Source organism: Suricata suricatta, chromosome 8, assembly GCF_006229205.1.
Source record: "Suricata suricatta isolate VVHF042 chromosome 8, meerkat_22Aug2017_6uvM2_HiC, whole genome shotgun sequence".
In the NCBI taxonomy this organism is placed as follows: Eukaryota; Metazoa; Chordata; class Mammalia; order Carnivora; family Herpestidae; genus Suricata; species Suricata suricatta.
Genome location: NC_043707.1, coordinates 30157267 through 30182825, shown reverse-complemented (window position 1 = coordinate 30182825; position 25559 = coordinate 30157267). Strand labels below are relative to the sequence as shown.

Here is a 25559-nt window from a genome sequence, read left to right as displayed (position 1 = left end):
GTGGGGGACAGTTTTGTTCAGAACTGATCACTTGGGTACAGGGAGGCTTTGCGCCTAGGGGATGTGCTTACTGTGAAGGATGAGAACACTTTCTAGTAGCTTCTTGGATGCACAGCAGATAGAAGACAGAGCGCGTGTAGACCCACAGAACCCTCCTCAAGCGGCTTTCGGCTTTCAGCCTCCGGTGGCTGCCGACCGCACGAGCTGGACTTGGCAGCTGAGCCACGTGACTTACGTGTCAGGCTCTGAGTTGTGTTTTCTTGGCCCGGATCTGGAAGACTGTTTCCAAGTAGGTGTTTCTTCCTTGGCAGCAGATTTGGGCTCTTATGGAGTTGGCCCTGGCCTTTTCTGAAGGGGGGCCACCATGGGGGTATGGGAGAGGGACAGGGTGGCCGATATTGGCATCTCCTCTCTCCTAGATCACGTAACCTCCAGTGGACTGGCGCTGACTGTTGCCTGAATTGTGAGTGTAGGCAGTTCGTGTAAAACGCACTTTGGTCTGACTCTTGGGTATATAAGAGGAAGACAAAATTCAGGGGAAATGGTGAAATCGTTTTACAGAACATGCAGCGGCCCTTGGGGATTTCAGGAGCAAAGTCAGAAAGTTTATTGGTGAGAAGTCTCGGATGGTAAGGAAAAAAGAACTCCATGCCTGGTGGGGGCTGGAGGCTCCCCTGCAGCGTAGGTGCCCCTGGGTGCCCGGCTGCCTCGGGGCTACAGGAAGGGCCTCCTGGGCTTTAAGTCCCGGCAGCCTCTGGGGAAGTGGGAGACTGGGAGCCCCTGAACCTGACATTTCCAGCCCAGTCTGCGGCACAGCTCCTAGGTTCTGCCATTAGAAAGTGGTCAGGGAGGGGCGCCTGGGCTGCTCAGTCCCTTATGCATCCGACTCTTGATTTCAGCTCAGGTCATGATCTCACGGGTTGTGAGTTCGAGCCCCACATTGGGCTTTGAGCTCCCAGTGCAGACCCTGCTTGGGATTCTCTCCCTCCCTCCCTTCTGCCCCTCTCTTGCTTGCTCTCTATGTCTCTGTCTCTCTCTCTCTCTCTCTCTCTCTCTCTCAAAATAAATAAAAACATAAAAAATATTTAAGAAAATGGTCAGGGAGGGCACCTGACTGGCTCGGTTGGAAGAGTGTGCAACCCTTGATCTTTTGGTTTGTGAGTTTGAGCCCCACGTTGGGCATAGGGTTTACCTAAAAAGAAATAAAATTTTTAAAAAATGGTAAGGGATGAGAGGCTTGGGAGTAAAAACAGTTGTGAAGCAGAACACTCTTCCCTGGTCCTTACGGTTATCAGAGTGTGGAGTTGCTGAAGAAAGCACAGAAAGAATAAAAAAGGTCCATCGTTTTGAACGTATTTCATTTTAAAATAAGAATGCTCTAAAGGTAGTTCTTGTCTTCGCAGGTTTTCTTTCCTCCAGAGCACTTTATTTTCAGTTTTTAGCCAGATTCTAGCAGTATGAACAAAGAACCAGCCCCCGGCCCCTGCCCACCTGTCCCCACCATCAGTACCTGCGCCCTGGAGCGGTACCGTCTACGCAGCGGGCTTCTGCGCTCGGTCCTCGGGTTTCCACGGGCATCTGCTTGCTGGTGTGGTGCCGCGGGCCCTGCATAGGGGCCCCATTTCCCTTTTTGGCTCAACCGGTTTCCAAGTATTGGGCGTTTGGATAGCCATGACTGTGGAAATATGAGTTTCTGTGTACAAGGTCTGATTTATCCCCAAGCTCGTTTCCAGCAACGTGCATCTCTTAAAACAGCAGGTAGGTTGGGGTTCGTGTTTTCCTTGGAAGCCCCCTTCTTGTTCCTCTTCCTTCTCCAGCCGGGCCTGGCTGCTGCTGCTAGGGCCCAGGGCCCAGGGCCCTGCTGTCCTCCCGGTCCCCTTCCCCATCATCTTGGACCTCCTTTTCCCCTCCTGCTTTGGATCCCCGTCCCCTAAATTCTGTGATTTTGTCTTTCTCGGTCAGTATCTCATTTGGGGGGATCCTCTCCATCCAGTGGCTTCCTGATAAAGATGGTTGCCGAGCATGGAATTCCAGAATTCCGCCCTCGGAAGTGAAAGATGCGGCTCCCCTCGTCGGGGTGGGGGGGGCGGCGGCTCCTTTCCCATCCCTTGTGCCGGTTCTCTGTGACACCATGTGGAGACCCGATCTTCGCCTTCCTGTTCCCCGGGACTGTGACTGCGCTCCTCAGGGTTTGTCTTGTTCTCTGTCCTCCGGAACTCATTATTCAGGCCTTGGGCCTCGTGGCCGCATCTGGCCATTTCTCTCCCCTTCCGTTTTTCATGTCTTTGTCTTTTTTGATATATCTGGGAGAACTGTTCAACCATCCAATCTCTCTGCACTTTTATCTGTCATGTTTGTAACTTCTGAGTTTTCTTTCTTGTTCTCTGAATGTTCCATTCTTCTGCCCTATTCTTGTTCCGTACACGAAGTGTCCTTTTTGATCTCACCAGCTGCATTCACCATGGTTTCTTTTAAAAGTTCTCTTGCCTATGTTGACTTCATTTTTTTACTTTTTAAAATCTGTCTTACTTAATATCTGTCAACAATTGGATGTAACACATTTTGGTCACAAAGCATCGTAACTAAAATCTGCAAACTTCGCTTCCCTCTGCTCCCCCGAACCCAAGAAGATCCCCAATAATTTGTATCCGCTTGGAAACTCCTTCCCTCCCATTTCCCTGCTTCCCGATCCCAACAGGTGACCCCTGTCCTCCGTTTTTTATCTATTATGTCATAGCCTCAAAATAGTGTCGTTTATTGCAAATGTGCATATGCTGTGGTATTACTCTTGCTTGGTTTTGTGCTCTAGAAAAATGGTGTCATTTGGCATGCCGCTGCTGGCACGTACTTTTTTTGGCTATTGCGACACGGAGATTCATCTGTGATGTTGCAGGGAACGTGGCCTCTCTCTTCTCTGATGTTTTCTCCAGTTGTGTTGGCTGGACCAATTTTATTTATCCCCTCTCCTGTTGATTCGCCTCTTTCCTTTTTTCTTTCTCTGTTTTGGTCCCAGTTAGAGGTTTCGTCAAATGCCTGGTGACATTTTTGTCGTCCATCTGTGCTTAAGAGTGAGGCACTAGTGTGCCTATATGGAATCTGGGTGTGGGGGTGGGGTGGGCAGGTTGGGGACAGTTGACAGGTGGTGTCCTTCACTGTAAGAAATCAGCCAGGTGTTTTTTGGGGAGGGGGGCGTCCCTGAAGTGTCAGTAACTGTGGCTCTTTTGAGCTGACAGTTTCTCCAGCAGGAGGCTTTTGGTTTCCCAGCAGGGAGGGGTGGTTAGGGGCTATATGTCCGATGGCCGGTGTTCCAGTGCGCAGACTGGGGAAGGGGCCGGGATGCTCACTCAGTCTCCCTGGATGTGGCGGAGAGAAATTTCAGTGTTCTGATGATGGCGTGGGGGAGGTGTGGGGGGGTCTGCCTGCTCCTCTGAATGGCAGTTTGCCCACCTTGCACCCCCACCTTCCAAAGCCCCTGCTGCTCCCTGTCCCGAGCCTGTCCAAGTTCTGTGGCACAGAGGACCTTACTGCATATTGGGTCCCATTTTGAGGTCAAGCTGTAAGCTCCCTCCTCTCTCTGTGTCGCACGAGTTCAGACCTTCCTGCTGCAGAGGGCGCAGAGGGGATGCATGTGTCAGTCTGCCACCTTAACCTGGGCTCACACGTTTTCCAAAGGCCTGAACTTAGGACGGGGTGAGGCTGTACGTGAAGACAGCCATTTATAAGGAAACACCAGTCTTGTCTTTTGCAGCAATCTTTGGGGGGCTGCGTCCAGCCTGGCTGCCAGCAAGTGACCCCCAGCGAGTGGCTTTGGAACCACCTAGGGCAGCAGTCTCCTTGCTGTGTTGGGATGAGGGGTGGTGGGTTGCGGTCCTGCCCGCGTCGGTTACCGCCCCGCCTGGCCGCACTCCCCCACCTGCCAGAGGCCAGACCTTCTTGGCTGGGTGGTCACAAGAACACAGTGTGGGGGTGGGGGTGGGGAGCCGGCAGGGAGGTGCTCTGAAGGCGGGAGCTGTTATTAACCCTAACGTCCTTGCTGGCGAAGAAACACCACCTCATTCTCAGCCATGCGCTCCTACCCGTTTTTATTCACACTAAAAACGGACGCACTTGGGATGGCGATACAATCCTCCCTCTGTTTTCTCTCCTTCTCTCTTTTTTTTCTTAAAGTTTATTTTAACTTATTTACGTAATCTCTACGCCCAGTGTGGGGCTCGAACTTGATACCAATATCAAGAATCGCATGCTCATCCCCCTGAGCCAGCCAGGGGGGCTCTCCTTCCCTCTTACTTGTAGCTTTCTGCACGGGGCTGGGGGAGGGGGCGGGGAAGAACAATCACTTGGAGCCCCCCGCCCCCTCCCTGCAGAAGCCTTTCTGCCTTCCCAGCCTGGGGAGCTCCATCTCTGGAACCTCGAAGGCCATCATGGTCGGCCTGGGCGTCCTGTCACGCACGGCCTAGTGCGTGATCTCCTTTGACTGACAGTGACATCGAGGCTTAGGGCACGTGGCGTGGTGGGAGAGGTCCTCAGTGGTCCTGCAGGGATTTTGTAATTTAAGTCCCAACATGGAGTCTGGCGCCTTCTCTGTGTTCTTCCCTCTGTGTCAGAAATGGCTGGGGTCAGCGGGAAGTGGGCAAGTGACCAGCAGGCTTTACGTTGTCCCGACACATAGTGACCAGAATGTTGTTCCACGCTGCACTTTGTGTACCTCATTAGAGCTGTGTGCCCGTCCGTTATCCTCCCTGACCTTCACTGTTTGCCTAGGCTGCTGGTCCACGCTCGCTAATTGAAGGCCCTAACACTGGGCCCGGCAAGAAGCCTGGTGGGCGTGGGGAGGGATGGGAGCCTCCCTGAGCCGGGCCGCCGCGGCCGGACAATCTGTTTCCTGCAGGCCCGAAGGGAATGCTTCCTCCTTGTGGTTGGCAGCTTCAAAAGTTGCCCCAGTTAGATGAAGTTCAACCGTTTCTCCAGTTCCAACTGCGGGGCAGCCGGTCACACTGCTGTAGCCGCTGTTGCTCCGGCCCATGCGGATAAACTGCCTCCAGAGCCCCCGGGAGAAGCTCACGAGCTTTCCTGTTTGTGCTCTGGGGTCCCTTCTTCAGCACCAAACCGAAACTGCCTTCCTGAAGCCAAATTAACTCAGGGATCCCTCCTCGGGCCTCCTCCTCCTTGACCTCCAGCTCCTTGACTCCCACATGTGCCGGCTGTACCAGGCCCCTGGGCCTTTGAACCCGCCCTCCCGGGAGCACCTCGTGCATCCCTCTCCCCCAGCCTCTCAAGCCCTGCCCAGCTCAAGTTCCTGTTTCTGTTTGACCAGAGCCCTTCCGATCTCCTGCAGCAGACAGACTCTGCCCTCCTCTAAAGCCCCTGGGCCCCCGGGCCTGCCCCGCGTTTCGGCCCTCATTGCACCCAGTGTCAGTCACCTGGGTCCTCCCTTGGCACCCCCCCCCCCCCCGGGAGCCGGCAGCAGCGCAGGGGCTGTGCGGGGCTCCGACACTCCCTCATCGCCCGCGGTACCTTGCATATTATAGGCATAGCATTCAATAAATGTCATAGTTTTGAAATATCTGTAGAAATAAAAAGAAGCGCTTAAAAAAATTTTTTTTTATTTTCCAGGAGTCAAAATGCATGGCTTTCATCCACTTTCAACACATAAAAGATGTTTTCAACACAGAAAGGCCTTTCACCGCTCTTACTTAATAGTCAGCTTTTGGAAAGATGTGAACTAGAATGAAAAATGAGGATGAACACCTCTGAAATCAGCTGTTTTGAATTAAATAAAGCAGAGTGAGGTTGGAGTCAGGTGAAGCGAGAAGATGGGATTTAGCCAGTGAGGATTAATGCGCCGCCTCCTTTCAACTCTGAGGGGACAGTCTTAGAAATGAGCTGAAGGGATGGACTGGCTGCTCTGCCCCCTCCTCTTACTTCTGCCCCCACAGGGCTGTTCCCCCCCCTTACCCCGACTTCCCTCAGGATGATTTAATCCTTCCCAGGGCTTTGCATCATTGCAAGGAGGTGTTTTGGGGTTTTTTCTCAGGATTGCTCCCCCCTTTAGTTGTTCTTACTGATGCTTTTCGGAGACCCACTTCACCGGGCTGGCTTAGCCAGTGAGGATTCCGAGCACCCAGGGCAGGTGAGCCTGCCTGGAGGCCCTCGAGGCTCTGTGGGCGTCCGGGTCCCTGCTCTCCACGTGGAGCACGGTGGCCTGAGGGTCGTGTATCTGGCCGGCCCCCCAGCCAGCTTCGCACAGAGACCATGGGAACGGGACCGCGGTCGCACAATGCCCTGGCAGGACCTGCTGAACTCCGGTCTGTCTTTGTGGGGCGGTGGGGGTCCTTAGTCTGACCCTGAAGGTGGCAGAGGTGATTTTTCTTTGCCTGAGGCCAGCTGTTTAATGAACTTCAACACCTGGAGGGAAGTTCTGTCCTCCATTCTGGGGGAGGTAGGGGACCAGTAGACGGCCTTTGGCCAGCTGGCAGAATTAAGTCCCGGGCAATTCTGGCACCTCCCGGTCAGTTGACCTGGAGAGTGGACTGTGTGGAGAGCAGTGCACCTGAATCCGTCTGCCCTCTCCCCCCCACGTGCTTTCTCCGGTCAGGCTGGTCTCCCGAGGGCAGGGGGGCACCTGGCGCTGCGGTTCTTACAGGAGCGGAACGTCCCCTTCCTCAGAGCCGGCCAACAGCGGCACTGGTCTTGTCGGCCACTCAGGGCCCTTCCAGACCATGCGGCCCTTCAGGGATCAGGTCGGGCATCCGTGGCCCCAGCCAGCGTTTGAGCCGCACGTTGGGAGCGCACAGCTGAGGCCCTCTGCACAGTGCAGTGCGAGGGCCGGAACAAGGTATTTTGAACACTGGACACTGTGTTTCAGTGGTTACCGAGGTGCAGGGCTCATTACCAGGGAGCTCCCATAAAAAAAAAACAGCCGTTATCTAGATTCCTCAAGGTTATGACAAAGCTAAAGCAGCTTGTTTGTTACCAAGCAAACGGACAGAAGTCTCACCAGAAGCATTTTGGTTTCTGTTTTCAGGGACGGTGGGGGGGGTTCCCATCCTGGAGTCTGGCTTTGGTTTGCCTCGGTTTTACTTCCTTCGGGACCCAGGTCTGGAGTTCCCTTCCCACCCCGCCTAAGATAGCACCCCCTCCCCACCCCTCCCTGGACGTTTTCATCTTCATTGACTTATCAGTCATGTGAGCCCCTATTTTATAAAGCCTGTCTCCTCCCTCCCCTACCTCCCCACCATCCCCACCATGTGAAGCGTGGCGTGGCAGCTTAATGAAGGTACACCTTGGCCCCTCGCATAGGCGTGGCTTTTTAATCACAAGAAGGGCTTGCTATTTATCCCCGGATCGTGGAAACCAGTACAACTGCTACTTTTTTTTCTTGAAGAAATCCAGTAACCCCAGGCTTTCTGGATCCAAAGTAGGTCAGATGGCTAATGATTGCAAATGGATTGGCGTCTAGCGTCTTTGGAAACCTAAAGCTGGACTCGGGCCCGCATTCGTGTTTCTCTTCCTCTGTGAAAGCGCCTCCAACGGCAGCTTGACTTTGCGTTGCTGCGAACCCGGTTAAGCCAAGCCCGAGCTGCTGCTGGAAACTGACACCGGACCCTGTGGCCCCGCCTCCACCTGAGCTGGGCGGGAGGCCGGTTGGTGATGGACACAGGGATGTGTTCAGTGCGACTGCTGGGGGCTGAAAATATCAACTTTTACCAAATGATTTAAAATTACCAATTGACCATATCCGGGGTTGAACCTGCATGATTCAGCTCCTTTTAAAAATATCTTTTCTCAACAAATTGCTTCCTTAACATTTTAATTTGTTGATCATAAAGGAAGCTTGCCAAATATTAGCCGCTCTTTTCCATTTCCTGCAGCTCCGAGCTTCCCTTATTTGGCATATTTCAGTGGAACTGTAAGGTCACTCCCTATTTCTCTTCCCAAATAACTGTATTTATTACTGTCGTGTATTGGCGGGTTTGATCCAGCTGTCATCAGAATGTTTGGAAAGATTGTTTTTTGCCAGAATGCTGATTTAATGATCTAATGCTGACATGGCTTGTTTTCTCCGCTGATTTGATAACTTACTTGTTCAATAAACTCCCCGCTTAGTGAGCCATGTTTTTTTTTTCTTCTCTTTTCTTCGCCTTTCTTTTTTCTTTTCTTTCTCCTTCTACAGCTTTATGGGCAGTGTCTTAAAGACAGTAGATTTTTTCCCCCCTTCCTCTCCCTCTTTCCCTTACTCCCTCCACCTCGGGCTCTCCTTCCTCTCCTCTCCTCCTCTTTTTTCTTTTTTCTTGGAGAAGCCCTAGATGTGTTGTTACCAACTGCCCTTGGAGAAGCTAGCATTGCTGCTGCCTGGTATTTAGAAGAGCACTTAAGGAAATTTCAAATGGACCCCAAAGTAGAGAGGCAACTAGAATGGGCCCTCCATGTTCCTACCACCAACTAGCTTTACCAGTTAGGACCTGATGTTATGCCTAGTTTCATCTCTGCCTCCCATTTACTTGAATTTTGGGAAGGCTATATCATACTTCCCTGTAAATATTTTAGTACGTATCTCTAAAAGAGAACGTGTTTATTTTTTTTAAACACCATATACCCAATATCATACCTAAAAAACAGAAAGCAACAGTGTGAGGAAGGAATTTCTACCGAGTGGCACTCTCATGAGTTGGTCTCTGGGCGTCATGGGAGAGAGGCACCTTGACCCAGAACTCTGCCCGAGGTCCAGGCTGCTGCACCTGCCCCAGGACCCCAGCTTGCCACTGCCACGAGCCAGGAGTTGGACTAGTTCCTCTGACTCAAAAATGTCCAAGGCACTGACAGGCTGTAGAGATGGTCACTCGGGCTTGGTGGCAGGAGGAGGTAGGCATGTGCCTTGTGTTGCCGCTTCTGCTTCTGCGAGGGTGTGCCCTGCCTCCTTCCTGCCGGCGGTGGGAGTTTGGACGTTGTTGGACGTCAGCCGCATCCGCCTGGTAGTTGGACGTCTGCTCCTGATTATCCTTTCTGTCCTGGCGGGTCATTCCATGTGCTTCAGAGTCCCCTCTCTTGGCCTGGGCTGATCATCTGAAGCTCTGCGAAGTAGCTGGTTGTCTGTGTGGAAAATGGGTTTCCACACTCAGTAGGTTAGCTGTTCAGGGTCAGTTAACAGGTGTCCCATTTGCAACCCACTGTTGCCCCAGTTTTTTGGGACTGAGATGTTTCTGTCCTTTGAATTTCACAAACTGCCTGGCTCTGCCCCAGATCCTGGGGCTTGCGAGCTCCTTCAGGCACTGGCTGTGTGTTGGGAGCTCCTGCCTGGAAGCAGAAGGCAGGTGCCCATGGCCTTCGCTGGCTCAGGGCTGGGGGCTGGGTGGACGAAGGGTCCTGATGTGGCGGTGGTACTGCTGGGCCTGGAGCATGGGATTCGCACACGTCCAGGGTGGCTCTGTCCATCACCCACAGTCCCACTACCAGAGTCCTAATACTGTGAACGTTGTGATTCGCTTCCTTTGGATATTTTCCTACCAACATGTGTATTTCTGACCACTATTCAAGTAACCAGTAACTCAGGAAGCCCGTACTGAGCACCTGGCCATGGGCCAGACCCTCTTTCTTGGTTCTGGGGTTGGTGAGGAGAGGCCAAGGTAGCTCTTGCCCTTAAGAAGCTTACATTCTGGTAGGTTTATGGAATAAAGCCTGTCATATAGTAGATGATCTCAGCATTCCTGTTTGGCTCATTTTACAAATCACACCAGGCCATCCGTGGAATTATTTGCCTGCCCTTCCAGCCTGCAATTGCCCTTCAGCTTGACAGAGAACAGCTGCCCGTGACATGTGACCCTCTCAACACCAGCCCCCCTCATGCAGGCTCAGAAGGTGCTCCGAGATGGCTTCCAGCTGGGCGGGCTCAGCTGGGTTGCCTGCAAAGGGTGGGGTTTTCCTCTTTTTGAGTGATTATACTCACCTGATTTGCACTGAGGGGCATATTTAAAATCCTGGTATAATTTGCAACGTGGGTACGGCCTTAAATTGTTCATTGCCAGGGTCGGTGTGGGGGTAGCTGTTTTATTGGTATTCTTAGAATATATAGGTACCAGGTGTGTGTTTGGAAATGTCACAACTGAAGTTTAATGTTCAGAAAGGATAAATACCCTCTACCGTTCAGCGTAGTTGGAAAATTTGGTTCCAAAATCAAATATATACCCCAGCCAAAGAGCCTAACCAATCCTTTTGTACCCATTGCCCAGCTTCCATAATTATCTGCTCACAGCCAGCCTCCTTTTAGCTGTATGTTCCTGTTCCCCACCCCAACTTCAGTTTGAAACAAATCCCAGACAGCGGACCTTCCTTCATCCATAAATATTTCAGTGTGTATCTTTAAAAAGATAAGGATTTTTTTAAAAATGTAACCACGGTCCATTATCGTATTTCCCCCAAGATGGTGGGAAAAAAAAAACCCAACTAAATCATTAATGTCAGCTATCCACTCAAATACCCAAATTTCCATTTCCCCATAAATGTCATAATTAAAGAAAATTTGATTCGGGAACCAAGTAAGATCCTCACATTGTGATTGGTTCATGCATCACAATCTTTCAATTCTTTTTATTGACCAGGACATCCCCCTCTCCTTTCTTACCCCACTCTGAATCTGTTTCTAAGTCTGAGGATCAGATTTGGGCTTTTTGGGGGAGTGGGGTGGGGAGCTAGATTCTTTCCTAGGTGATAGTATGTATTTCCATCAGGAGGTCAGGAGGCACATATAATGTGTATGTGATGGCAGACTTTTTCCTCCTAATTTTTAAAATCGAAAAGCACACAGAGAAGATACTATCTTAACTATTTTTAGCGGTATGGCTCAGTGGCAGTAAGCACTTCACAGTATTAGGCAGCCGCCATCACCATCCATCTCCAGAATGTTCTTCATGCCGGGAGACCGAAACTCTGTCCCCATTGTGCACGGACTGCCCATCCCCCAGCCGCGGGCAGCCACAGTGCTTTCCGTGTCCATGGATGCCTGTAGGCTTCGTGGAAGTGGACTCGTACCCGTGTTTGACTTTTCGTGGCTGGCTTACTTCACTCCGCACGTGTCCTCGGGTTCCTCCTGCTTCTTAGGTCTGAGTAGTATCCTCTGTGCGGATGGACCACGCTCTGTTCGTTCCTTCCTCCAGGGGTGGATGCTTGGGTTGCTTCCCTGTTTCAGCTTTTGTGAGTAAGGCTGCTGTGAATGCTGACGTACAGATGACTCTTTGAGGCCCTGCTTTCGGTCCTCTTGCGTGTGCCCAGAAGTTTGCTGGGTCATATGGTGGTTCTGTTTTTAATATTTTGAGAAACGGTCATACCATGTTCCATAGCGGCTGCACCGGTTGGCACACCCACCTGCAGTGCACTAGGGCTCTGATTGCCTTACTTCGCCAGTACTTATTTTCTGTTTTTTTTAAATGTTTGTTGTGAGTGTGGGGGGGGCAGAGAGTCTGGGACAGAGGACCCGAAGCGTGCTCTGTGCTGACAGCAGAGAACCTGATGTGGGGCTTGAACTCCTGAATCCTGAGATCATGGCCTGAGCCAAAATTGGACGCTCAACCGACTGAGCCACCCAGGTGCCCCTGGTTATTTATTTATTTATTTTTACTTATTTAGTTTTATTTTTTTATGTCTTTATTTTATTTTATTTTTTTTGAGAGAGAGACAGAGAGTGAGCAGGGGAGGGGCAGAGAGAGACAGGGAGACACAGAATCTGAAACAGGCTCCAGGCTCCAGCCTGACGTGGGGCTCAAACCCACAGACTGTGAGATCGTGACCTGAGCCGAAGTTGGACGCTTCACTGACTGAGCCACCCAGGTGCCCCTAATTTATTTATTTTTTTGATAGAAGCCATCCTTAATGGGTGTGAGGGTAAGATTTCCTTGTGGTTTTGATTTGTGTTTCCCTAACGATAGTACTTACTTTTAATAACCCATTTAAACTTAATATTTCATCTATGGATGCTTCAAGATTGGGAACGTATTTGGTGAGCCACCTTAATTCTAAAAACCATGAGGGGCACCTGGGTGGCTCAGTTGGCTAAGCGTTCAACTCTTTTTGGCTCAGATCATGATCTCATGGTCGGGCTCTGCGCTGACAGCACGGAGCCTGCTAGGGCTTCTTCGTCTCCTATCCGCCCCTCCCCTTCTCACATTCTCTGTCTCTCTCAAAATAAATACACTTAATAAAAGTAAAAAAAAATTAAAAGGTGGGAAATTCTATTTGTTAAACAGTATTTGCGATGTACGTGTCATTTATCTGAAAGGCTTTGCAGAATCCCAGAGATTTTTTTTGCCGAGATCTGAGAGTCTATCATGAAGAAGCTGAAAACCAGAGAGGGCCGAGTCTCTGCCCACAGCCTCAAGCCCACCAGGTGGAAGAGGAGGCTGGGGTCCAGGTTCCTGGGGTCCGAGGTCCGAGCTCCTGGCCGCCTTGTCCTTCCACCAGCTCTGTGCCCGCTGTGAAGTTGGGGTGCTGAAGGCCAGGTGCACAAAGCCCTGCTTGTTTCATGGCACATGCCCCCCAGCAATTGCGTTGCTCACAGAGTGGTTATTCTTATTCGTCAAGAAACCCAGAACAACTGTTTTTATTCTTCACAGTGGATGCTTATGCACATGACCTTTTGAGAACATATTTCTGGATGCTGTAGAGGCACTGATGTTCATGCAGATCAGTTCAAGGGTGACCGTCTCTTTCTTTCAGTTGCAGTGGCCTCTGTGCCTTTAAGAATCGCACTTTGGAGAGTTCTTGTGTTTCTCATGCCGTTAAATGTTTATTAGACATCCTGTATGATTTAGTGTAGTATTTTCAGACGGCAGAAGAGCCCCTTGGCAGAGAGTGGCGTCAAAGCCTGATGTTCGTTAAGCCTTGTCCCGGTCGGTGCTGTATAGGCCTGGGTGTCTGGCGCACGCGGGCAGGAGGGGACCCAGGGGCCTCTGACCCGTCAGCTGTGAGGGCGGCTGCATGCGCTCCCACATTTGTATGTAGTCCGGTAACCCCGATATTCATGACTGGAGGAAGCCTGTGCCTACACCTTGCAAGTGCCTGGATGTGTTGAGCCCGGTTTGTGGTGGCCATGAACCAGGTTCATTTCCTCGTCCGTGAGCTCATCTCTGTCGCGTGTGCGGCGAGAGCCAGGCACAATGTTAGGTACTGGGGCTTATGACACAGCCCCTGCCCACGGGACTTAGATTTTAGTGGTTTCAAAGGAAAACAGCACTTGCATTTGAGAGACATTGGTGAAGCAAACAACCTTGCCATCTACCAAAGGAAGCGCTTTGGAGTGCTCATTTGATAGTCTCCAGACAAAAGAATCACATTAGACCCTTTGTTGCGGACATGAACATTTATTTTAAGGGCTCAAATTAAACCAGAGGAGATAAACAAGCAGGCATAGTTTGCTGATCGTTCATGCTGATGCAATCAACAACTCCCTAAGTTGCTGGTGGCAAAGGGAATCGTGAGAATCTCAACCCTGAGCCGTTGCAGACAACACAGGCCATAAAACGTTGACGTAAAGGTGCTTCTGCTTTGTCCTCTGACTTCAAAGCCTGTAGAAAGGGCACCACTGGGGCCTGTGGGGGAGATTGGCGTACGAGAAGGTTCACAAAGTTTCATAAAAGTCAGATTTGAAGGTTCAGTGTGGTTTGATTTTCCATGGTGATAATTAACGTGCTCTGTGTTTCCACAAGCCTCTTCTGTTTTCTGAACGCGCAAGTGTACAGAGCAGGCAAGAGTATGGGGGTCCCTTCCGGAGAGGTGGCTTCCAGAACATGTGTGGCGGTGCCAGCTCAGGGGGGCAGCCATCCTGTTGTTCAGCTGGCCCTTCTCCGCTTTAGCAGCGGACTATTGGTTTCAAGTCTGGCCACTGAGCGGTGAGTCCCACAGCCCGAGCCACAGTGACGCCCCTGCACGTCCTGGGTGCTGGCAGTGACCAGGGTGAAGGCGTACCCGGTGTGCCAAGTGGCACGGCTGTGGCAGATCTGAGACGCTGCCGCCAGGGCAGAGGGGGAAGGCTGGGGGGTGAGGACGGGCCCGTAGGACACTGGCGAAATTCTGAGCCGCACACTCACTGTGTGTGTCCTTCCTGACACCTGGGTGAGGGCACATCACAGGAGCTAGAGAGTGCGTCAGCTGACCAGCGCGCACCCTGCTGGCCTTCCTCTCTGGACCTTCATCTCGGGGTGTGTCCAGAAGCTCAGACTTGAGATAAATTTGCTCTTCTCTTTTTAAGCCAACTAATCACTCCCTTGAGGCTTTAACCTTTAATGCCGCCTCAGTGTCGGGGCGTTAGAAGTCTAGTCGTGTGGGCTTGGTTCCTTGATGGCCTCACTTCCCTTCAGTTGGGTTGAGGCTAGCCTCATCCGTGCTCCACCCCCCCCCACCCCCCTTTGCAGAGCTGGCTTCTGTCCTCCTGTTTGCTCACTGAGCCTTGGCCTTGACCCCTCCTCTGGCTGCTGGGGGCTGCCTGAATTTGCCCCTCCCTGCCTCCTCCCCTCCAGCCCTGTGCCTCTGCCCCAGTTGCACCCCCACCTCCCTCCCCTGCCCGGTCCATCTTACGCTGCACGTCCCAGCTGGTGGTGCTCCCTGGGAGGAACACTGGTGCAACAGTGCTGCGATTCATGATGACTGCGACCCTTGGGGTGCTCCCTCTCCTGGGCGATGGGCTGTTTGGGGGAAAGTCGGCCATGTTGACGGCGGGAAGGCTGGGGAGCAGCACAGAACTCCAAGGGGACAGACAGTTTGTGCTTTAGGAGGTGCCGGGAGAAGGGCCACTGGTACCAGAGTTGTGGGGAAAGGCTTCTGGGAGGCAGCACTGTCTGAAGTGGGAGGTGAAAGATAAAGATCACGGGCAGCAGGGAAGTGGGCAGGGTCTTGGGAAGGGGTGCACACAGGAGAGGGGCCAGTGAACTTGAGGATGCCATGGCTAGATTGGAAAGGGAGTCGGGGAGCGTGGGGCCCAGTGGAAGAGTACCAGGCCTGGGGAGCCGGGCGTGTGGCCATGGGGGTACCAACCGACCCTTGGATACTTTGCCCAGGAGGGCAGTGCGACAGTCGCAGTGATGGGTCAGGAAGACCTCTGGCTTCGGATGGCTGAGGGTTGGAGGGCCTGGAGCCCGGGCCCAAGGCAAAGAGCATCTGTGGCCGGTGTCAGAGGTGAGAACGAGTCAGAGGACGTGATGTTCGTGGCCAGGGAGGGAGGAGATGAGGATGAGCCCAGGTGTGCCCTTGGGCATGACTGGGGTGTGATGGAGGTCTGGGCCAAAATCCAAAAACCCCGAGGGCAGGAGGGGCAGCCTCACAGACCTCTCAAATCAGCGGAAGCGTTCAAGACACCGGGCAGGGCTGTCCCCTTTGTGCTGAACTCCTGGTGTCTGGGACAGTGCCTGTCGCGTAGTAGGTGCTGCATAGACACGAGGACTGGAGGGAGTGCAGGAGAAGTCAGGATAGGCCCCAGGTCCTCCCCGAGGGATGGAATCTGAAGGACGGAGAGCCAAGGGCTGAGGGCAGGCGTGGGCAGCGCTGGGCACACTGAAGGCAGAGAAGCGGCAAAGGAGGGAGGAAGGGAATGGCGGGGAGCGGGAGGGAAATGGCATGGCGCAAGGTCAGCCAAGGTCAGGAGGCTCCTGCCGGGGGGTGGTTACTGTGGGTGCATGGGCCAGAGGGCGTAGGACAAGGAACCTCGTTCAGGTTTCTTCTCTTGGCTGCCCTGAGTCTGAACACTGAGGCTTCCGCCGTAGCCTCGCTGCCCTCTTTCCTGTAGGGCCGCTTCACCGCCCGCAGTGGCCTGGCCACCCTCTCCCACGTGCGAGCAAGGTGGGCAACTTCGGGCCACCACCCCCAGAGCAGCCAGGTCTTTGTCCCTCTGTCTTGGGCCCGCCCTCCCCGAACCCTCTGGAGCCCCTCCTGAGATGGCCTTGCTGGTGACAGCTGCGTCCCCATCCTACCTCACCCTGTAGGGGACTGGAGCACCTTGCTGCTGTTTGATCCCCGTGTCCCCCAGCCCCACTGCGCACCTTTCGAGGTCGCGCAGCTGCTGTCTCCTTCGGTAGGCCGGTCGTGTTGTTTGTTGAGTCCCTGGCTCCAGAGGGGGCGTCCAGGGGACGGAAAGAAAGTGTGCTCATTCGGGCAAGGCTGGATCTTCCCCGCCCTTCCTCAACTCTTGTCTAAAAATTAATGGGTGAGAGAGTCTAGGGAATCTTGTCAGATTGTTTCTGGAGGAAGCCTCGAGAATACGAACAGAAGGGAGACATCACGCCTGACCGAAAGTGGCGGAGCTGGTTCGGCCAGATTTTCCCCCCTTGTGGTAGGGTTTTCATTTTTCCCCTGTTCATGTTGTTCAGATAGAACTGTGAGGGTAGAGTTTTGTGTGGGGGTTTTTTTTTTTTTTGAGTTGGTAATGAGCGATTTTAGTATAGATGCTTATGAAGTCTGTAAATAATAATTAAATAAACAAAACCCTTGCCGAGTGCCTTGCACCCATCAGTCTGTAAATATTTACATTGCTGGACTCCCCTGTCTGCTTGGGAGGGCGGAGGCCCAGAGCCAGAGGTCCGGATGTCCCCCCTCTTTTGACATTTTCTTCTCGGAACCCCGCAGTGCACCTCTGTTGCACCTGCTGTCTGAGCCCCTTCTCCTTGGCGGATGCCAGCCTGTGATCCTAGCTTCCAGGGCCCGGGCGATGGCAGGGCTCACCCTCCTGTGGTCTGACCTGCCGGCGTGGTTGGGGGCCTCCGGCTCTGCAGAACACAGGCCTCGACTCCGTATGGACAGGGCCTGCAATGAGGACCGAGAGGAGTTGTTCTCAGTGAGGCGATGGCTTTCAAGAGTGAGGCCCCTCTGCCCTTTCACACACACATCAGAGTGACAAGACTTTTAGTTTGAATATATATACCGAGGGCTCAGTGTGACCTCCATGCTATTGGTGGGCACGCGAGCCAGAATGACCACCGGAGTGATTCGTAGGAGGCTCCTGGTCCACAGAGCACTCTTGGAGGTGTCCTGGGTGCGTGTGCAAGGAGGCACTCACGAGAACGGTCGTGGCGGCACACGTGCGCAGACCAAGAGCACATCAGCGTCCTGGAGGTGTGTCGCCGTCATCCAGCGCTGCCCCTGAGGACAGGCCACACGCCGCTGGACCTCGCAGACACTGCATGGTACCCGGGAGGCCCACTGAAGGGTGTGCGCGGCGCGGTCCTGTCTTTGTGTTAAATGTGCAAAACCGTTCCTTGTGTCCTCCATGGGATCCTAGCGAGCTAGAAAATGTAGAGAGGTTTCTTGAGAAAGGCCAGTGGCAAATTCTGGAAAGTGATTATTTTGGGGGAGGGAGGAAGAAAATGGGACTGAGGAAGGGAGGGTAGAAGGGGTCTCCGGGTATATGTTTTTCTTTAAAAACAGCAGAGATGGCAGAATGTTAAAATTGGATGAAGCTGCGTGGGGGGCACGGGAATTTGGGCCCTTCTGTACGGTGGGAATCTATCCTTATTAAAAAATAAGGCAGGGGTGGCTCCGGAGTGGCTCAGTCGGTTGAGTGTCCGACTCTTTTTTTTTAATGTCTTTATTTTATTTTGAGACATAGAGACAGAGAGTGAGTGGGGGAGGGTCAGAGAGAGGGAGACACAGAACCCGAAGCAGGCTCCAGGCTCTGGGCTGTCAGCACAGAGTCTGATGTGGGGCTTGACCCCATGGACCGTGAGATCATGACCTGAGCCGAAGTCACACGCTTAACTGACAGAGTCACCCAGGAGCCCCATATCCAGCTCTTTGATTTCAGCTCAGGTCATGATCCTAGGGTCATGGGATTGAGCCCCACGTCAGGAGCCTGCTTAGGATTCTCTCTCTCCCTCTGCCCCTCTCCCCTGCTCACTTCCTCCCTCCCTCTCTCTTTTTATGTCCCTCTCTCTAAAATTAAAAAAAAAATTGTTTAAAATAAAGCAACGTATGCTATTTATATGTGTGTGTGTGTGTGTGTGTGAGAGAGAGAGAGAGAGAGAGAGAGAGAGAGAGAATGGTAATCTATCATACTCACAGCCTAAACTTTTCAGGATTGGGGTGTTTTATGTACATACCCCTCATCTGCTCACTTACAGAATACACTGTATCAGTTGAAGACTCTTTATGTTCTCTTATCTTAAATGTTGGGAGTTAGGTGACACTTTTTACGATTGTCTTCATTTTAAAAAGGCCACTTTAAGGTGTCTTTTCTCCTTTTCTCCGTTTCTGTTCAATAATGGTGAGTTTTCTACCAAAAAATGAGGCCCGGCAAACTGCCAAGTGATGAGGCCCATAGTGCCTGCATTTCCTTGTGTAGTCCTTAGAATATTCAGGATGCCTCCGCGAGAGTAAACTATAAATTACATTTAATATCATCCAGGCCGTGAGCCTGGAATGGTGTCCTGTTGTCCCTGAAGTAAGCGTTGTTGCTGGGAATGTGATTTCTGGCTTAATTGAATTAGGATTGTTGCAGTCAGGATGGGAATGAAATGGTACATTCCTTTCGTGCCCGTTGTGGGGGGTGACAGCAAAGTAGGCCGTTGACGGAATAATATCCTGTCACTTACCCAGTGTCTCTCTCTGAGGAAATAAGAGCTTACTGTGCCCCATTCAGTTAATCCCGACGACATCCTTAAAGGTGAACAGAAGGCAGGTAGCATTATCTGCATTTTACTTAAAAAGCTGCTGAAACACGAGGAGTCTGAGCTCCCTGGGAGCCCTCGGACTCTTCTGGAAGCACTCGCCAGGAGCTCATTAACCCGACTAGCAGCGGAGAGGAACAAGACACAGGGAGGAGGAAGGAAGTAGTTACCACGAGGCATCTCCGTGCAGGGGTGGGATCGTGATCCTTTTGGATCCTCAGTGTAGGGGCGGTCCAGACCCCGGCCCTGAGTCCCCAGGCTGGGCAGTGACAGACCCTCGCGCTGCCTTGCCCCATTGAGTTCGACCTCCGCTCAGCAGAGAGAAACCAGGAGCACCTGCTGTCCAAGGCAGAGGTTTGGGGCAAGCAGAACCGACGGACTCTTCGGTTGTGGTGGGTGTCTCATGTGAAGACCATTGAACTCACTTTTACCTAAGAAAGAATTGGAGATCATTGAATTCTAGAGCATTTGAACTCCTCCTTCCTGACTCTAGAAGGGGCCCGCCCACCCCAGAGCTTCCAGAATGCATGCATCCTTCATTCGTAGCCTCTGTTGCAGGCCTTTATTTGGCCCCTTGAACGGGGCCCACCCGATGCCAGGGGCTAGACTACTTCCGTGTTTAACAGTTGGTTAGAACTGGTTAGGAGAGGGTCAGGAAGGGGAAGTGAGGCTAATCGGGGTCTGTTGTCCTCGCTGCCGTGTCCTGGCATCTTGCACAGGGACCTAGCAACAGGGTCTCTCTGTTTCACCAGCAGGGAAGGGGGGTGGGTATTGGAAGGATGAACTTGTCCTGGGCAGTTTTTCATGAAGTAGTAGAGCTAGGTTCCAAACGCAGGCCAGTTTGATTTACAAGTTCACAGTCTCTCAGATCCAATAAACTGTGTGCCGTACCTTTGGTGGGGTGCTGTTTCTTCTCATTTTTAAAAAATACCGCTAATCACCCAGAAATCAGGGTGAGGGCTTAGATTTCAGCCGCTTTGAATTAGACAACGATTTCTCTTATTATAAGCAGAGCCCTTCATTAACTGAAAACACTTGGCTGTCAGACATGGTGTTTCATTGCCGCTAGAATGTATTTTTGTCACACTGCCCTATAATAAAGCCAGAGAACTGTTTGTGCCAAACATAGAAGGGAAGAGAAGGGCGGGTGAAAACCCTTCTGCTCCTGCAGCTCCCCATTGGAGCCCCTGGTGTTGTGTTTACTGTTCTGGTTCCGGTTTCTGTTTACCAGGAAAAGAGCACCTGGCCCGAGGTTGGTCCGGGCCCGAGAGAGCGCTCAGGCACGACTCTGTGCCCTGGCTGAGCCCTCCTCTTCTTCTGGCCTTTGAGGTTTCCCCTCTTTATTATGTGGGCCTTAGCGTTCAGCCCGAGAGGAAAAAACCCCCAACCCTTTTCTTGGCCTTTTTAAACAATGTTTCTTTGCAAAATGGAAATGACTTTGTCTCTCTGATTTTCAGAAGTGAGAAAGGCTAGTAGAGATGAAGCAGCTACAAGATATAATGAAGGAAGCAAAAGTCCCCACTCGTCCTCTTGCCGTTCACATTTTGGCACACGTCCTTCCAGAATCCTCACTTATGTAAACACAAAGCTAGGTGAGTGGTATAGCACTTTGGAAACTGTTGTGTAACGAGCATTCCCGATCTTTCTCCAGTGGAGAGTTTACTGGGAGGTTAAGAATCTCTTTCAGAGGGGCGCCGGCGTGGCTCAGCTGGTTAAGCCTCTGGCACTTGATCTCGGCTCAGGTCATGAGCTCACAGTTCATGGGATCGAGTCTCTCGCCGGGCTCTGTGCAGACAGCGCAGAGCCTGCTTGAGATTTCCGTCCACCCGCCCCCGCTAGCATGTGCTTGCACGTGCGTGCTCCCTCTTGCTCAGAAAATAAGGAAATATGTTTTTAAAACAGAAAAAAAAAGATTGTCTTTCCTTGTTAGTTAAAGGAAATTAAGTATGCAGTTTGTTGAAGTTACATATAGTACAGTATTCCCCACATTCCATTAAATCAATATTTTTCTGCTTTTTAGTACTTCAGACTTTTACTATATTTAAGTATTGGGATGAACATCCTTCTACATCTCCGTGTGTTTTGATGATTGTTCCTGATGTCTGATTATTTCTTCGGGTTAAATTTCTAAAAGCTATGCTGAGTGAGTCATGTGAGTGTATTTTTGAGATTTTGGGTACCTGTTCCCTGAACTTTCCAGAAAAGTTGGACCATTTTTGTAGCAGCAATTGCACTAAATTCTTTGCATTCCCTATTTCCAAGTAACTCAGTCTCATGGCTCCAAACCAAAAGGCATAAGGACAGTCTCCTGTCTGCCCTCCCCGCCCCTACTATTGCTGATTTCTTTGAGTATCCTTCCAAAATTTCTTTATACGTACAGAAGAAGATACGAATTTATGTGATTATCCTCTGTGTACACATAGTCTAGCATACTATGCACTGTCTTCTATGCCTTGCTTTTTAATTAAAAAAAAAACCAAACAACTAACTTCTTCTTAGGCTTCCCAAATGCTGCAGAAGCTCATAGAAGCTCTCGATGGCCGTATCTGATGGACTCAGGTCCCCACCAATAGATATTTGGGCTGCGTTCAGTCTTTGCTCTTCCCATAGCACCGCCTCGAAGAACTTTGTACATGCACCACCTGACACTGTTACACATATAACTGCAGGGTACGTTCCTGCAAGGTGTGTGGCCTGTGAGGGGGTTGTCCATGGATAGGGCCGTCTGTGAATGTGATGGGTGCTGCCAGCTTACCCCACATGCCCGTGTAGCTCTTCCCCACCCTGGAGTCTGCCTTGAGTTCAGGTTCTTCCTAATCGGTCCAGTTGTGCAGATAGTGTGCACTTAAGGGATGCAGAAACCAAAGCAGAACACACCACCCTCTCTTGCACGAGGGTGTGTAAGAGTGCACCAGAGCACGGAGTCAGAAGAGAGGAAAATCCGTTAGTGTGGGCTGCCACCCCCACACGCGGGAGCGTCCTCCCTTTCTCTTCCCTCCCCCCACCAATCAGCACCACTTCCTTTTATGAGCCAGGCAGTAGCTTTCAGTGCATGCCATCTGAAAAGCAAGGAGCCTTCTTAGGGACTGACCTCCCCGCCAGCAAGCGGCAGGTACTAGCGTCTTAGCTAAGTGGTGTTTGAAGCAGACATTCTGGCAGAGGGAGGAATCGAGGTAACTAAATGAGCACAGCGAAGGCAGGTCAAACGTAGGCAGGGCTGAAGGAAGAAGAGTGGCGGCGACCTGGTGGCCAGCGGGCGGCCAGCCTGGCAGTGGCTGGAGGACCCGGGGGTGCCACTCTAGCTGGGTTGGGGCCGGACTCCATGTGCTTCTGTTCAGAGCAATGTGGTTGCATCATCCCCAAAACAGACCAATGCTTTTTAACATAATTAATTTTTTATAGTGCTGTTCATAAAGAGTAAAAAGATGAACCAGCAGCTTGCAGGGTTTTTAACAGAAGAAACTGTTTTCTCCAAAGACCCTTGAGGGTAGGAGGCCTGTCTGCGTTCTCCTAGGGCGTCCCAGCCCTGTCCATTCCATGTAAGTGATGCAAACCTAGATAGCGTGCCAGGGCCTTGGCCAACTCTTATAAGGCCCGGCGTCCCCTCGGGGCTGACCCGGCTGTTGAGCTGAGCCCAGGGAGAGGGCGGGGCGTGGGGCTGCTTGTGGGAATGCAGGGCACCACCTGCTAGCTTTGGGGGACTTTGGCCCCTCCCTGTCCCTCTGTGTCCCTTCCCAAAGGCTTTAATGTAAAAATGTTTCTAAGTCATCCACCCTGTGCAAGGACACTGAAAATAGGGTGGGTCCCTGGGTCCCTCCCCCTTTTCCTTGTTTTATATCTAGTTTCTGGCCCTTTAAATACCATAGCTTTCTGCTCTATTCTTCTAGGTGAGTACATCCTAACCACTGGCATGTCGGAGTTTCTTTCTCAGGGGCTGCTAGCTTCTTCCTGGATGATGTCGGACTTGCTTAATGAGGCTGTTCCTTCCTGATGAAGGGTCTTACAGGGGTGAGGCTGGCCTTACCAGGATGAAACTGGTTTTACCCAATGATGGTCTTATTGGATGTGGCTGGTCTTACGTGGCTGGAGCTGGTCTTGACCATGGCTCCAGTGGCCTTCAGTGTTTTCTCAGACTTGCCGCTTCCCACCCCGGTGGCCTGATTCCGGAGGCCCAGCCAGTGGTCTCCTCGGTCAGTGTGACCCCCCCCCCCCCCACAGTAGGTTCACCTGGCTCACCCAATGAGGTGAGAACCAGTGTGGTCCACTTCGCCCATGGCCTGGCCTTGTTGGAAGATAAAAGTGGGCTCCCTCGGTGCCAAGCGGGTCGCCCATAGGGTCCCCGGTGCAATTCGGGATACAGGCATTGATTTGCCTATAGGATCTGCTTGACCAGAGGAATCATGGTGGCTTCACAGCAGGCGCCCGGCTGGGTGAACCTTGGGCACGAAACACAGGCCGAGCCCGCGGCTGCGTTGGGGTACGTGTGTGTGTGAGCGTGTGGGGCACTCTCCTTTTCCCTGTGGCGGGTGGTGACGAACAGGAGTCAAGTCAGACTGGACAGGTGACTTCTGCTGGGTGGGGGGGAGGATGTGCTTGTGCACTGCAGTGCACACCCATCCAGGATTGTATAAAAACCTCCAGGAAAAGACAGGCTTTAGAAAACAACCAAAGGCACTCAGGACTCCAAGCACAGGAATATCCAGGATGCTTTACATAACGTGTGCGCCAACGAAAGGAACATTTTGAGCAAACTTAGGAAAAGGAGTTTTAAAAATGGCTTTTGCGAAAATACCCCTAGGAACAGGTCATAAGGTTTGGAGAACTTGCCTTCAGAAAGTTCTGTTCCAGTGTGTTGACTGGTGATCGAAGCTGCTCGTCAGGCGTTCGAAGTCCGTATTCCCCAGAAGCGGCCTCCTCAGGGAGGATTGAGGAGGGGGCGCGTCCCCCGCAGGAGTGGGCTTCGGGGGCCTTTCCTCCTTATCGTGCGTCCCCCAGACCCCTCTCGCCGGCCTCGTAAAGAAACAGATGGTGAACCAGGAATAGCTCCGAAGTCACGTTGGCTCCTGGCTGTATAAAGAGAAAGAACTGGGATCATAAAAATTTGAAATCTCCCAGGAAAGGAAATTACTCCCTCCGTGAAGTATCGACGTAAAGGGAGCATTTAAAAAGACAAAAATTATGAACCCAGATTCAAGTCGAACCAGAGACCGTACCTTAACCTTTTTGAGAATTGTTAATTTAAAAGCAAATCGAATGAAATATAGGCGATAAAAGCAAATTAAATCATTTTTATGCTTCCTGGGGCTTTGGTGTCACGTGACTGGAAGAGCTAATCGGGAAGAGCCGCTCTTGGGCCCAGGGCTGGGGCTCACGTCGGATCAAGCACAGGCTGTGACCCTTTTCAGAGACGGGAGAGAAACGAGCCAAGAAGGGTCGGAAGGCGCGCCGCCGATCCAGAGGGGCCTCCGGAGCAGGATCCCCTGCGAAGAGCATTCCCTCCAGCAGAGATGGCCTGTCCTGCGTCCCAGCAGAGGGAGCAGATGTTTGAGAAATGTGTCTTTGTCTGATTGATTGGGGGGTGCCGTGCCCCCCCAAGCAGCCAGTGTTTTATGAGGCGTAGGGAAAGCCGGGGCCGGGTTGCATGTACCTACCTGCAGGAGTAAACAATTCTTTTGAAACATCACTAGGGGGGGTGAAAAAAAAAAAGGCAGCTTAAGATTTATCTGAAAAGGAAGTGGGAAGTTTAAGTTGCTGGAGATCTCATTACTGTCTGTCTCGCTAACCGTAATTAAAAAATGCCTGAATGATCTTAATAACACATGATTCAGCTGACAAGCACTAATTGCCCTGTATCAGGCCAAGGGAAGATGAATGTTGTCAAGAAAACCACAAGTCAGACAAGCTGATTCTCTCTTAGTCTGACACCGTGTTCCCATGTACAGACCAGTTTTTACTGGAGCCCTTCCAGCATCAAAAGGAGTTCTTTACCTTCCCATTAATTTTCATCGCTGGCAGGCCCGAGTTGTTTGTGACGAGCTGTTCTCATTACTCCCGCTTGCGGCTCGAGAGCCCCGGTCTGCAGACAAAATGTAAATATGTTTCTTGCTCTTATCTTGGTCCTTTCTTAAGAAAAGAAATCCGTTCCCATTCAATACTAATGCCCCGGTGGGCTTGTCAGTGAATTACATGGCATTTGGGAATTGATTTTCTGACGCTCCCGATTTGTCAGGAATTTCTTCTGCCTTTTCAGCACTTTGACAGAACCTGTTGGGCCACCGCATCATGTGATCGGGGATTCGGTCTGCAGAGAAGAGGGAGCAGGGCGGACGACAGCTCCGCGTCACTCGGGCATCCAGAAACCTCCCGGGTGGGGGGTTTGGGAAGACAGAGTGGGCACAAAGAAGGACGGCCGAGTCACTCCGTCACACTGGAACTGAGTTACGATCGGAATCTGATACAGAAACTTGGTTCCTGAAATGGGGCTGAGTGTCCCTCTGCATCTGAGCAGCACGCTGGTGGGAGAGGGGGCCACGAGGATGATCACACCCTTGACCGCCCTTGGCACCAGGCCCCAAGCTCGGGGGAGGAGGATGGACCTGAGCCTGGCCTCATCTCTGTGGGAAAACACAGTGGCAGAGTCCTGCTGACCAGCATCTTCTGTGGTAGCCTTGTTCCCTGCCCTCCAGAGAGGCAGGCCACCTGGGGATGGAGAGATTGGCTCAGAAACCTGGCAGGGCTGGGTCCTTGCTGTGGAGCCCAGGGCCTGGTTCTCGCCATCTCTGAGCCAGCATCCTTGTCTGAGAAAGGACCCCTTAGGGTGGCGGTGGGGGGGTTCTCAGTGTGGACGATCAGGGCGACAGTGCTTAGCACGGTGCTTGGTCCGGCAGGGCCGGTCTGTGTTACTCTACTGTTCCTACCTCA

The 25559-nt window shown here is 52.0% G+C and overlaps 1 protein-coding gene and 1 long non-coding RNA gene across 2 annotated transcripts in view; both read left to right on the top strand.

Annotated features, from left to right (window-relative positions):
- Positions 1 to 25559, top strand: part of CUX1 (cut like homeobox 1) — a 353536-nt gene that overhangs the window by 22313 nt on the left and 305664 nt on the right. The window lies entirely within an intron of this gene.
- LOC115298299 lies at positions 2072 to 8109 on the top strand. Its single transcript, XR_003911700.1, has 2 exons — positions 2072 to 2189; positions 5614 to 8109. It is a non-coding gene; the product is annotated as an uncharacterized LOC115298299 (long non-coding RNA).